Source organism: Lycorma delicatula, chromosome 3 (assembly GCF_047948215.1).
Source record: "Lycorma delicatula isolate Av1 chromosome 3, ASM4794821v1, whole genome shotgun sequence".
Classification (NCBI taxonomy): domain Eukaryota; kingdom Metazoa; phylum Arthropoda; class Insecta; order Hemiptera; family Fulgoridae; genus Lycorma; species Lycorma delicatula.
Window position 1 is genome coordinate 47,023,242 of NC_134457.1, and position 14,586 is coordinate 47,037,827.

Below are 14,586 nucleotides of genomic sequence, written 5' to 3' on the forward strand. Positions count from 1 at the left end.
AATGTTCATTAAGAAGCTAAGTACTTTCTGATTTTAGTAACCCTTCCACTCTACAAAGGGGTGGAAATAAAAAATCCTTTTTTTGTCGTTTCTGGACCCAAATTCATATGCTTGCACTAATTAGATGATTTTGAATATCATATTTCTTATTTTAATATTATATCTTACTTTTTTCATCTATTCAGGCAATTCCATTCTTTATGAGGGGATAATAAGCCTTATCGTATTTTACGTCATTTATCCTTTTGCTTGTTTCTCCTGAATAATTTAACAAATTTTTATGAAATTTTATACGAAGCATTGTGAATTCGGACTATCAATGGCATTTAATTTTGAATATAACTGGTCAATGGGTAAGGAGATGTTGGGTTCCGTGCCTGAAAATTTTGCTTAAGAATAGATTAATTTTTGTACATCAATTCTTTACGTAATTTCATTTTATTTTAACTGTGCTTTATAAAATTTATCTCTTTGCCAGCCTTTTGTTCATATTTATGTACATGATAATTTTTCAAATTAATGAATATGATGATTATGCTCATGTGAAATCCGTTTACTATACTTCTCATATATGATATCTCATATGATAATTTTAAAAAATTTTGATGAACCGTCATTAACTGTTCTGTCATTTTATTTTCATTGCATTTTCATGTTTATTTACACCCATTTTCAAAAAATTGGCAGAAATTAATCGTTAACAAAACAATTTCTAAATCACAAAATATACCGGTCTGCAACAGTTTAGTTACGCCGATATTATCGGTTTTGTCTTATGTATTTTTCGACTCTAAATCCAAATGTGACTAAAAGTTTGTCCTCAGGGACAAATATTTATATTTATATTTTATAAATGTCATTAGTTAAAAATGAAAATTGTAATAACGATCTATTTTTTATATTAAGACTGACCACTTGTTCTGTTGCGATTCAATGTTTATGTTAATATCTGACGATATTTATTTATTAATACCTCAGAGTGGAATAATTTGGAGGTATATCCAATATGATTAATATGGTATTAAATCATAGAATATATCGATGCTAAATGTTACCTGATTCATTCCTTCTAGAAAAGTTAATTTATCGTTGTAATATGATTTAATTAATAATCTACATTAATTGCATCATAACTGAAATAATCATTTCAATCTATTATAATTTTACTGCAAAATAACCTAGACAAAAAACAGGTTTCGTACAGGATTTGATCAATACCATCGCGAGTTTGGTCTTTTGTTTATTCGTAGTTTTTCTGATACAGACCAGTACTGTTTTTTTTTGTTCTGTATACATATTGTTTTTCTGTTTATTCTTAGTAATTTATATAGAAATATCTCTTAATTGTTTTAATCATCCTGAACATTTCGGCTATATATATGTGTAATAAATTAACTTTTAAATCTCAAAAAAGAAATATTACTGCATTTAAAGAATTCTATGAACTCTATTTTGGGTTTAGAATAGGAAATCAGCACAGGAACCTCATATCTGTTGTAATTCTAGGTAGACAAAAGATATATATATAGTTGGTAATAAATATTACATAAATTGCCTGTAAATTTAAGATTTATCCTTTGGATTTAAGTAAAGGATTATAATAATAATAACTCCTTTTGGTAATTTGATGGTGTAGGAGTCAGGCTCCATAATTAGTAAACTAAATTATTATATTAAACTCGTGTATATTTTAATTCTGTTTCAGTTTCCCGACTGAAATCAGTATATTAATTTTTTGTTTTATATTATCTGTCCTTTGTACTGCGGTAAGTATAACTTTCTGAGGTACAACGAACAGTACTCGGTGAAAAGAGTGAAGTCGTCGTCACATTTGCATGCCACCGTCACTGATATGCAAATGCATATCAATGACCTTGACATGTTGCTTGCAATAAAAAATTCGGCCCCGGTGATAAAGACGACAAAAAACGTTGTTCTTTCACAGTTTTCCTTGAAAGCGCGGCACGAGGATGTTTGTACGTTTTCAGGAGTGGCATGTCATTCATGTTAAGTCACTTAAAGCCATTATGCATGACACACAACGAACAAACATCTACTTTATTTTATATTTAAAGAATAGTTGTGTAGAAGTATCACAGAAAAAAAAGTTGGAGAGAGATTTTTTTTATAAATTTGCGCGCGATGAAAAAAGACAATTATCCCTGTTACCACTACTTCAATGACAATCATTTCTACTACGCGGTTAAAACATCTCTGGGCCCACGTATATAGAGATCGTATTTGCTAATGTAAATTTATAGTGGAATTGAATGAAAAGGGTGATTCTATTAAAAATATTAAATACATTTCATTCATATGATATGCTGCACATCGAAGAGTCTTTCTGTATAACACAAAATACCAGATACAACCTCAATTTTAATTTCATTTAAAAATAAATGTATTTACAGAGTGTTAATAGAATACGGTAACTTTAAATAAATTTTGACTTTTAACACTTTAGGCTACAAAACCCCCCTAATCAAAATGGCGTTCAAATTTCCATAGTTCCAAAAGCGGTCTAGTTCCTCAAACATTAAATTCATCAAAATTCTCTTACCACGACGTTTTTTTATGAGACCACTTCTTGGGTTGTACTATTGGTCACTTTTGAAATTAGCAGTGAAAAATATTAAACGGTTAACATTTTCGTTAGGATTATCGTATTCTGAAGTTCTTTTCGTCAAACCGTTTTTTTTTTTAAATACCCTTTAAAATGATCTTTCACAACCCTAACAACGTTATTATTTATAGTTCCAACCCCATTGAGGTTTGGGATGTGGGACCTATTTTTCATACCGAAAAATAGGTCGGTTTGATGTAGGAGCATTCATTAATTTTTTTTTATGTTAAACTGTTGTAAAGTATTTAAAAATTCCAATACTTAATACCGTGTGTATATTATTATTATTATTATTACTCGTTTTTTGTTTTGTTCTGGAAGAGGGGAAATCCTTCTAAATTCCGTGTGGAATTCTTACCCACTAAAACCCTCTCCACCACCCAGGTCTTCCCTTGGCCAGGACCAGTCTCACATTACTTCAGAAAGAAGCATGTTGTCTGATATTTTACATTTTACTTAGAGGATCCTTCTAATCAATTACTACCCGAACAACGTTACCAAGAGAAATTTTGCCCGACGCAGAAAAGAACACCATTCACTCTGGGGCAAATCGGGTGCAATCAAAAATGTGTGAATGGCTCTCTTCTTTTTTTTCCTGCTTAGCTTCTGGAGACTTCCACTCAGGTAATACTTCGGAGGATGAATGAGGATGATATCTATGAACGTAAATGAAGTATAGTCTTGTACAGTCTCAGGTCGACCCAATGCTTAGATGTGTGGTTAATTGAAATCCAACCACCAAAGAACACCGGTATCCTCGATCTAAGAATCCATCAGTCTACTAAGGGCCATCGTCACGCCTGTCGCCTTGTCGCTCACTCTCTGTATATGAGCCCAGAAGGTGAACTTAGTGTCGACAGTCACCCTTTGATTCCTCACCAGCTATTATACAGATCTCCAGAAGATTGACTGTGATTTTTAATAATAATAGTAAAAATAGCTTAAAGTTTTTGGGTTCAAATCCCATTGGGTCGGATGGCATGTTTTCTCATAGTCTATAAAATTCAACTCTCATCGAAAATTGTAATGGTCGTCAAGTTATAATCGTGAAAGTAAATAAATAAGTTATTACTACTTCTACGATAAGTTTGAAGTGTAGTGTTAGTATTGTTTCATATTTAATTTTGGTAAATTTAACTTGATCCTTTATTACATGAACGTATGGACACAAGTAAATAAATATCACACAAGCAAACCAAATTTCTTTTATGTTAATATTTTTAAAAAGATACCATTTAAAAAATGTACATTAATGTCACATATAAAAAGAGTATTATTTATCTTATTGAAATTAAGTAGGCTTGCACCTTATTAAGCTGCAAAATAGATAATATGAACTTAATATAAAAACGTAAGGTATTCATGCTTAACTGCTTGTCTGTTTAAATACATACATTTTATTACTTCAATAAAAAATTATCATAGGAAATTTACTTATTTACAATCAAAAATTAATTTAAAAATTTAATTAAAACCTTTATTATAGAATAAAAGTTTATTGTTTACGAGATATTTTATCTTTATTTTCTTATTTTTTAATATGTAAAAACCATTTATGAGTATTTTTGTAATGCTCTTGCTGCATTTATTAATATAATAAATTACAGATATATAATATATATTACATATCTGTATATATATATATACATATATATACAGCCGTTAGTATTGTTAGTATTGTTAGTATTGTTAGCCGTTAGCCGTTAGTATACAGCCATTGTCGCTAGTATATATATATATATATATATACTAGCGGACCCGACAGACGTTGTCCTGACGCGGCATTATTCTGTAATAAATGGACACACATAAATATAAGTAACTTAATTAAGTTAAAATTAGCTGGAATGTGTTCTAAATTTCATTAAAATGACTATTAGTATGATATTATCAGTTTGTGATTGTTGTATTATTGTAATGGGTTTAGTGATTAATTATGTGTAGTATGGTTAATATTTATTTTCACTAAATATTGAGATGTACGATGAAAATTGAATTAAAAAATCGAAACGTCGTAAAATTAATAATTAGTGTAAATAATAAATTTTCATCCACATTACTACTAATTTTCACTTATCATTCTAAAAAAGTACCTCCTACATATTTTTTTTTTTTATTTAATAATTTTGATGTTTCATAACCATGTAACAGCTTAATTAATCAATTAATAAAAAAATTAAAGCACTGTAAAAAGCAACGTAGTTAAAATTTTTATCATTTTTCTCATTCTTTATTTTAACATCTATTTTACCAAATTTTAAATAATTGTAAATTAAAAATAATTTTAGAAAACGTTTTATAAAATTAATCAGCTAAAACATTATAAATTCAATTTTTTAAATATACTTTAAACTATATTATAGGTAACTTATATTTTAATTTTATAAATGTTATAATTTATTTTACAAACTTAAATTTTTATTTTCGAAGAGTCCTTCAATACTTCATTAGTTGCATAGAATCAAATGAGAACTGACAATTTAAATTTGTAGGTTAAGTTGATTGTTATTGAATGCACGTGTATACATCATTAAAATTCATGAAAAATCAAGTAAAATACTCACTTCAATACTGCACCTTACAAAGTTTTACAATGTACATTTTTTAATTAAACTTTAAAACGTTATTTCAATAAATAAAAAAAATTCCTAGAATCCGATCGCAGCACCAACAAGTGGGTTTGACTAATAAACCAAAAATTAAAAAAAAAAACTTCTAAAACGCGATCGCAGCTCTGTCTACCGGACCCAATTGTGAACCTTAACCATCCCAAGATCAACAACACATAAATAAATTAAAAATCATTTTCACTTCAATACTGTACCTTACAAATTTGCACAATGTATATTTTTTAATTACACTTTAAAACGTTTTTTTCAATAAATAATATAATATTTCTCAATACGCGCACAATTCTAAACACGATCGCAGTGCTGCCTACTTGTTACTTAATCAGTTGTGATTTTGTTTACATTGGCAACGGCCATACGGGCTCTTTGTGATTGGTCGTTGTGTTTGACAGCGGCCATCTTGCATTGATCTGATTGGTTTTCCTTTGTTTACATTTCCATCTGATTTATTAGCCTCTTATTTATTAAAAAACTGTTTTCTCGCGATTTTTTATAACACAATAATAACTATTATTATTATTATTGAATATTATTGAATATTCGATACTGCGATGGTCGTGCATTCTGCAGGATCCATTGTAAAACATTCCAAAATCAACAACTACTTGTAAATAAAAAATTAATTAAAAAAAACATTTTCCAGTGGACCAAATTGTGAATCTAAATCATTCTCGAATCCCCTTGAACACACACACAAAATTTCATCAAAATCAGTCCAGTTGTTTAGGAGGAGTTCACTTTCATACACACGCACAAGAAATATATATATAAAGATATCTAGTATACATATGTATGTATGCTAGCAATCACGTCCCGCCTTCGCCCGCACTTTAAGATTATTTATGTTCCCATCCGGCCAGGGGATGTTAAGATGGTCATGAGTCGCTTCGCTCATCCTTCCCATTCAGCCAGGACCCTTGTGTACATTAAACTCACGCTGGTGAGAATAATAATAAATAAAATTTAGAGTCTGTTTAATTTATAAAACTATCATTGTATTGTACTTTCATCAGAGCAGAAGTTTGGTAAGTACAGGACCCGAAACTTTGAATGATCTCAACCGGTTATCCATTTGAAGAACGGGTAAAAGTATATATTGTACGGTTCTTAGCGTTATCTGATAAACATCATTAGTAAGTGACCGTACTTCATTGCTGATTTTTTTAAAATTGTTTGATTAGTTTTATTTTATGTTTTTTAGTTAAGTAACCTGAGCAGGTTCAGCCAATCGCATCGCACATAAAGTAACAGTGGCTGCGTTGGTTGAACCGCCGCGCCGTACACTGTCGCACCTCTTAAAAAATCAAAATTTAAAAAAAACCCGAAAATGATTTTTTAAATATTTATCTGAAGAGTATTTGCAAGCCCAAATCTAATGAATATCTCGTTCCGTAAATCGGAAATGGCGAAAATTTGCAATTATTGTTCAATTTTTTTTTAATACTTTTCTTCCCCTTTCAGGGTCAAATTGTAAAAATCCAGGAAATTAATTTTCAGAAATTTACATGAAGATTAAATACACCAAAAATCAAGTCAATATCTTCATTGGTTATCGAGAAATTAAAAAAAAAAAAATGGTAAATGTCATTGTTACTCCATTTCAACCCTTTTAACTCAGAATTTAAAAAAATCGTTTCTTAGTGTGCAATTGCACCATACGAAGTACATATGTACAAATATTCATAAATTTATCTTCAGTAGTTTTTGCAGGGTGTTGATGAATCAATCAGAACACGTTGCTTTATAGGTACAGATTAAAGAAATATATCTGGTGATCATTTGAAAAGTTACCTCATTTATTATTCGACAGCTATCAGTCCCATCGTATTTTTGTTTGTAGGCATGTACACCATTCTCGGGGGGAATTTTTAAAAAATTATTTTCAAAGGGGTGGAACCCACTCTAATCACTACACCTACCCCAACTCAAAAATCTTAAATGGCAATGGTAACATTTAATTATATTAATTGACAACCCGAAAAACATAATGAATTTTGGTAAAAAGAAAATTAAAACCCGCCCACCCGTTCGCTCGGTAGGAGCTAAAAACCATTTGGGTAATACGTTTATTTAAATTTCAGTCCAACAAAAATAATTTTAAAATTACGTGGTATTACTTCTTAAACTATTTGAAATAATCTAATCTGTGAATTAAAACTGAAAATTATTTTTTTAAATTACCAACACAAAATATGGCCCTTAAATGTTTTCTAAAGTTTCAAGGGTTAAAAACGTATTTTTTTTTCAGATGAGACGATATAGGTGTGACACCTCATTGGAAGGCTCTTTGAATGACAAGTAATTTGGAACAAAAATTGGTTCATTGTTATTGAAGTTGTAATTAAAAATTTGGTTGTTTTAGGTTATGTTGGAATACAGTGTTACTGACCCAAAGCATTAGGTCTGAATTGTTCGTTTTGTTAAAAATATGGGTTTTAGGTTTCTCTAGCATTGAAAAAAACGTACCAATAAATACAGCATTATAACATCAGTTAAACATACGAAAACCAACAATAAGGTATCTACTTCTTTGCTGGCAACATGTTGAAAAAATGATTACCTTGTTATAACAGGTTATAATTTTCTATCAAATACTGAGATCGTAGTTTCTATGGCAAATTTTTGCAAGTTGTTTTCTTCCATATTGTATGTTATAGTGGCAAAAAGTATTTATTGTATTTATTTCATGTTTTAAAAATTTTAATTATTAAATCCAGAATTATTAATTTCATGTTGCATCTATTTCAAGTTATGTTCTTGCTCGATGAATGATATTGTACTCCTGTTAATATTCGCCTGCGTTTCGTTTGTTTTTACAAAACCTATATGTATTAATGAGGATTAATACTAATATTAATAATGAATAAGGATTTTATTCTAATCCCGTCATTTTGAGATAATATACTTTTTAGAAACAAACTGATCGAAACAAAATAAAAGTACGAAGTAACAGGTGCCGAATAAATATTTAACGATTAAAAGTGTAAAACATAAACGTATCCTATTTTATCGTAACAAAGAAAAATAGATTAACAAGGTAAGCACGAGCAGTGCGCAAAACAGAATAGATAATGGCAACGGCAGGGTATAACTGAATCTAACATAAATAATAATTTATTTGTCCTTACTTTTTATTTTAAAAGAGGGGATTTGAGCTCTCGTTTAAATCTTCAAAAATCTATTAGATAAACTTGTTTAAAGAAATGAGATTTAATATTTTTTCTTATGAAATACTTGATTGAATAAAAAAAAAATAAATGCAGAAAACTACTTTTTACGGTGAGAGTAGTGTATACCTCATTTTTGGTTGATATTTAGATAAAGTGTCTTAAACAAAATTTGTTTGAAGTTGTATTTTATAACGTTTATCAATATAACATCGGTAGTAAAAGCAAGTCCTACCTGGTTGTATTTTTAAAATTAAAATTCTACATGGTATTCTGTCAAATATTAGAATTTTATACAAATTGAATGTTACGTTTTAGGTAGATTTAAAAAGAAAGCTACCTATTGTAATAGGTACCATGATTCGACTTCCGGAAAATTTCAACATATCTTCACATCCCCCAGAGTCCAAAACCACCGTCAATTAAAAAGTTTATATATACATATATATTTCACTTTCTTGTGAACACGATAATCACTTTCTAATTGATACGTAAAATAAAAAATTCAAAATCTCGGTCGAGTTCATTAATGTGCAAAATCGGAACATTGGGGAGCAAATGGGGGAGCTTTTTCGAAAAAAACAAAATATCGCTATAATTTCCTTAATAATAAATATAATATTGAATTCGTTTAAACTTTCTACTATTCTTTGAATGAGGACCTAAAACATATCTAAGTAAAGGTTTTTGATATCACCAATTATTGGCCCAGGGGGTGGAAAAAATAGGTTTCGAAGACAAAAAATCATGCCTCCCTTAATAGGCACAGTATCGAATCGGTTTGAAATGGTCATTAGTTCTGTAAAGATTTCCTAAAACTTTTGTCTGAAACAATTTTTGATATGACCAACCCTTACGGCAAGGACGATCAAAATGTTGCTGAATTGTAAGATGCGACTTACACATATTTAGCATTCTGTCGTATGCTAAATATGTGACACTTTTTTCGCATGCAGCCATTGTCGTATTGAATAAATTTGAAGTTTTTCTTAACTTAAAAGTGGAAATTTTTTTTATACCCTACTTAGCACCGGTGAAATCTACCTCCGCCTTCCGGCGTGCCGAAAGGGAATTTTTTATTTTATAGATTTACAACCGAACAGTGATATAAAAATTAAAAAAATTGTTAAAATTGTCATTATAAGATGCGGTTCGAATTATCTGATAGAATTGAAAGAAACATTTTCCAACTAAAAAATTTCAGTGTGCTAAAATTCAATCTTAATTATAAATATATAAACTAATTTACAAACACGTGAACAAGCATGATGACTGTTATATTTATTTATTTTTTAAAGGAATAAAAAGAATAAAATAATTCAATGTTGTTGATTAAATTAACTACCTCTATCAATACACGTAATTAATTAACATATTTAATGAAGCTAAATAGCTTTGCTAGTTGTATTTTCTCTTTATTTCTTTTGCAAATAAGATTTCTTCTTATGCAGTTATCTATTAAGACACCATCACATCTACTAAAGCTAGACGGGATAAGTAAGTAAGTTATTATTAAATATTTACCGGATAAAGTATCTCTTTTCTTTCTTGCAGAATAAAATATATAAAATAGAAGCTTGAACTTCTTTAAAAAAAAATGTAATTAATAAAACATTCTTTTGAAAGAATAACGTAGCATGCAATTTATCTATATATATATATATATATATATATATATATATATATAAAACATGTCTTTAGTGATTCGTAATCAAAACCCAGTAAAACCTATTGAAAAAAAATTGATGGAAATTTGTTTACATTTTCTTCTTATCGTTGAAGTGCATACTAAGAAAAAAAATGGTACAATTTTGAATTTCATAGTCAAAATGTTATATACAACTTATTGCAAATTTTTCTTTATTTTTGACGTTAATTAGACGTGGTTAGTGAGTGAAGCGAGCATAGGTTATATTTGATTAGATGTGTTGTTTCGGTGCACTGATGAAGCGTACATCAACATAAATTTGATGGTTGGGTTTCAGTTAACTAGACATCTCAGGCATAGTCGACCTTTCTTTTTCAGTTTAGCCTCCGGAACCACCATAAAGTATTACTTCAGAGGATGAATGAGAATAATACGTATGAATGTAAATGAAATGCAGTCTTTTACAGTCTCAGGTCGACCATTTCTAAGATGTGTGGTTAATTGAAACCCAACTACCAAAGAACAACGGTATCAATGATCTAGGCATGGTCGAGCTCCGACTGTACAAGACAACACTTCATTTATGAAGTGCGAGTCAATACGTAGTTATGCGAGTCAATAAGAAAAAAGCCTCTTTCTCTGCAACAATTTTGTTTAATTTATATTATACTTTTAACTAAATATCTTAACATAAAAAGAATACCTATATAAATATTTGATCTCTAAATAAAATATATATATATATATATATATATATATATATATATATATATAAATGTATTAACTATTTTATTTAATTTTTTTTTGAATGTTTATCGTTTGATTTTTTTCGTTTTTATGTATAACCAAACTTAAAACAAAAAAAACCTTCTCAATTCGATCGGTTGACTTTTTTAAAAAGTCCTAGCTTTTCGCTACAAATGGATCGGTTTCGATGATTCTTTTTTTAATTTGTAATGGATGTTCCTTTGTTGACCCAGGTAATTTTATATATATATACACACACACACACACGAATATATATATATACACGCACAGTAAATATCGTTTATAGAGACCTCCAAGAGACCGACGATTTTAGATCATTATAATCGGTAGTCACAATAACCGATGTTTGGTAGCTTAGTGGTCGGATTTGAATACTACCAATATCGTGGATATCGGTGTTATTTGATGGTTGGGTTCCAATTAACCACACATCTCAGGATTGGTCGACCTGAGACTGTACAAGACTACACTTCATTCACATTCATATATCATCCTCATTCATCCTCTGAAGTAATACATTACGGTGGTTCCGAAGGCTAAATAGAAAAATAAATAAGAAAAATATCAACATAACTTAACCAAACATAACCTACGCTCACTTCGCTTGCTAATGTCGTCTAATTAATGTTAAACACATTCATTATATATAACTTAATAACCAGAGTTATATTTGAACTAAATACAATAATGTGAATTATTGTCAACTTACATTGATTAAAAAGAAATTTTTGATTTTTTTTTGGCTGTGTAATTCCGAAAAAATATCAAGAAATTTTTTAAATTCCGAGTTTAAAGGATTAAAAAGGAGTACCAATGAAATTTACTATTTTTTTTATTTACTTTTTAGCAATTGAAGAAATCTACTTGATTTTTGGTGTGTAATATATGCATGCAAATTTCTAAAAACAATATCTACATTTTTTATATTCTGTTTTTAAAAGGTTTTAAAGGTTTTTGATTTTTTTTTTAAATCCGGTTATTTTTTATTTTCTTGATAACAGATGAAGACATCAGCTTGATTTCTGTTACGTATAATCTTCATGTGAATATCTAAAAACAAATTTTAGATATAAATATAAATATAAATTTTTAGAAATTCTACCTTAAAAGGGATGAAGAAAGGAAAAAAAATTCGAAGAATGATTTTCCCCAATTCCGACTGGACTAAACGAGATATTCACTAGATTTGGGCTTGAAAATACTTTAGGATAAATATCTAGAAGCTTATTCGATTTAAGGATGCGACGGAGTACGGCGCGGCGGCTCTAACGACACAACCACTGCCATTGTTACTGTACTTGTGACGTGATTGGCTACATATTTTTTTTATTTTTCTGTTTAGAATCCGGAACCACCATAAAGTATTACTTCAGAGGATGAATGAGAATAATACGTATGAATGTAAATGAAATGCAGTCTTTTACAGTCTCAGGTCGACCATTCCTAAGATGTGTGGTTAATTGAAACCCAACTACCAAAGAACAACGGTATCAATGATCTAGGCATGGTCGAGCTCCGACTGTACAAGACAACACTTCATTTATGAAGTGCGAGTCAATACGTAGTTATGCGAGTCAATAAGAAAAAAGCCTCTTTCTCTGCAACAATTTTGTTTAATTTATATTATACTTTTAACTAAATATCTTAACATAAAAAGAATACCTATATAAATATTTGATCTCTAAATAAAATATATATATATATATATATATATATATATATATATATATATATATATATAAATGTATTAACTATTTTATTTAATTTTTTTTTGAATGTTTATCGTTTGATTTTTTTCGTTTTTATGTATAACCAAACTTAAAACAAAAAAAACCTTCTCAATTCGATCGGTTGACTTTTTTAAAAAGTCCTAGCTTTTCGCTACAAATGGATCGGTTTCGATGATTCTTTTTTTAATTTGTAATGGATGTTCCTTTGTTGACCCAGGTAATTATATATATATACACACACACACACACACGAATATATATATATATATACACGCACAGTAAATATCGTTTATAGAGACCTCCAAGAGACCGACGATTTTAGATCATTATAATCGGTAGTCACAATAATCGATGTTTGGTAGCTTAGTGGTCGGATTTGAATACTACCAATATCGTGGATATCGGTGTTATTTGATGGTTGGGTTCCAATTAACCACACATCTCAGGATTGGTCGACCTGAGACTGTACAAGACTACACTTCATTCACATTCATATATCATCCTCATTCATCCTCTGAAGTAATACATTACGGTGGTTCCGAAGGCTAAATAGAAAAATAAATAAGAAAAATATCAACATAACTTAACCAAACATAACCTACGCTCACTTCGCTTGCTAATGTCGTCTAATTAATGTTAAACACATTCATTATATATAACTTAATAACCAGAGTTATATTTGAACTAAATACAATAATGTGAATTATTGTCAACTTACATTGATTAAAAAGAAATTTTTGATTTTTTTTTTGGCTGTGTAATTCCGAAAAAATATCAAGAAATTTTTTAAATTCCGAGTTTAAAGGATTAAAAAGGAGTACCAATGAAATTTACTATTTTTTTTATTTACTTTTTAGCAATTGAAGAAATCTACTTGATTTTTGGTGTGTAATATATGCATGCAAATTTCTAAAAACAATATCTACATTTTTTATATTCTGTTTTTAAAAGGTTTTAAAGGTTTTTGATTTTTTTTTTAAATCCGGTTATTTTTTATTTTCTTGATAACAGATGAAGACATCAGCTTGATTTCTGTTACGTATAATCTTCATGTGAATATCTAAAAACAAATTTTAGATATAAATATAAATATAAATTTTTAGAAATTCTACCTTAAAAGGGATGAAGAAAGGAAAAAAAATTCGAAGAATGATTTTCCCCAATTCCGACTGGACTAAACGAGATATTCACTAGATTTGGGCTTGAAAATACTTTAGGATAAATATCTAGAAGCTTATTCGATTTAAGGATGCGACGGAGTACGGCGCGGCGGCTCTAACGACACAACCACTGCCATTGTTACTGTACTTGTGACGTGATTGGCTACATATTTTTTTTATTTTTCTGTTTAGAATCCGGAACCACCGTCAAGTATTACTTCAGAGGATGATATGTATGAATGTAAATGAAGTGTAGTCTTGTACAGTCTCAGGTCGACCATTCCTGAGATGAGTGGTTACACCTGCCTCCGGTTATTTGACAAAAAAACATAAAATAAAATAAAAATTGACCGCGACGGGAAAAGTAACCATATACCGCGGGGAATAAGCCGCGACGAAAATAATAGTATATTTATTTTTTTTATTTATTTATTTTTTTTTTTTAATTGTTTTTTTCCATAGGGGAAAAAAGCTCAGTCACCCGCCGTCAGGCCCGTTCTGACGGTAGTGCGGGGGTCTAACCTGCTGAAAGACCTCCCCCTCCAGTCCGGGCCGGAAATAATCCTTATGATATATACTCAACCCCCACGTGATCACCCGGCCCTTCTTCTATCCGATTCAAAACGATCTCGTGGAGTCCCCTGGGGGCGATTGACGGACAGGACTCCGAGAAGTCCCTGCCGCCCATCACCATAGGCTGGCTCCACAATCATTCGTCTTCCGACTCCGTGCCCCGGTTCGTATAAATGAATATTTATTTATCTCCACACGCAAGTTTCAAAACCTGCGTCACAAAAAAAGGAATAAAAAAATTGGGAGAGTGATTTTGGGTATAATAGCTCTTGGATCCCAATCCTAGC